We start from the raw sequence: 1,190 nt of genomic DNA, 5'->3' as shown, positions 1-1,190 counted from the left end.
CCTCTTTAACTTAATACTGGTGCTTTTACCCTAAGGAAAAGGTAAGAAGACAATAAAGAATTTCCATTCAAAATCAATGATCATAAGATCATTGCTTATATGTTGAATAACAATCTGGAAATGAAGAAATGAGGATGCCACTGAATAAATTACGATACATTAGAAATGACAAAGTCTTCATTAACTTTAAACATTACCATCGCCGGCTCAGTGGTTCTTGTCTTTCCACCTTGGGTTTCTGTCACATCTTCCTTAGAGGGGCTGACTCTAACACTGCTGCTCTGGCGTGACAAAGTGCCCCCAGGCTTGGCATAGGCATTTTCTGAAAGGCTCCATCTGAGAACCGGGTTTGTGAATCTGAAGGGCACCTCGGGTTTCAGCTGTCACCAGAGCTACAAGGTCAAGCTTGTGTGTCCTTCAGAGAGGCCTGGAGCCCCAGGTTCTGTGCTGTTCTTCATCACTATTTAGACCGACATTGCAGAAGTCAGGAGATGGCTGATGTTTCTCCCCTAGAGGAGTTTCCCACTGCAGCTCGCTCGGGAGCCCTGGTGCACAGTTGGGTTTTAATTTCATTTCTGTTTGTGTCTCTCCTCCCCTTTGCTCCGATCTCCCTGGTTTCTGTGTGTGTCTCTGTTCTTCTCCCATTTCTGCCTGCTTCTGTGTCCCTTTCCCTGGATGAGCTCCCCCACCCCCTGCTTTCCCTTCTCTCTCCTTCCTTCTCCTTTCTCTTCCTCTCCGTCTCTCTTGAGACAGGTCTAGTGGCCTGGTTGCCATCTGCTGCCTTTTTTTATGAGGTTGAGATCAGATGGCATCTAATCGATCGTCACAGTCTCCATGGTTACCAGGGTGACAGAGTACTTGGGAGAGACACATTCTCCAGCCTGTGGCTGTCAGACCATTTCTCAGAGGGGGGAGAAAATAAAACCTCTTCCATCATACTTACACATTTACATCTTTCTCAGAAGCGGCAGAACACAGGTCCTGGGTGTGGTTTTACACAGCTACACAGTGGCTTCAGGCTAGAGGATACAGAGAGGCTTTTTTTTTTAGTTAACACACACGCACACACCAAACACACACCATACACACAAATGCACATCATACATATATACATATACCACACATGCATGCCCAGCATGCATATTCACGCACACACAGATTTTTAACTTTGGAGTCCACTGTCCAGACAC

Source organism: Micromys minutus, assembly GCF_963924665.1.
Source record: "Micromys minutus genome assembly, chromosome: 4".
NCBI classification, from domain to species: Eukaryota; Metazoa; Chordata; class Mammalia; order Rodentia; family Muridae; genus Micromys; species Micromys minutus.
Note: the sequence above shows the minus strand (reverse complement) of the source record.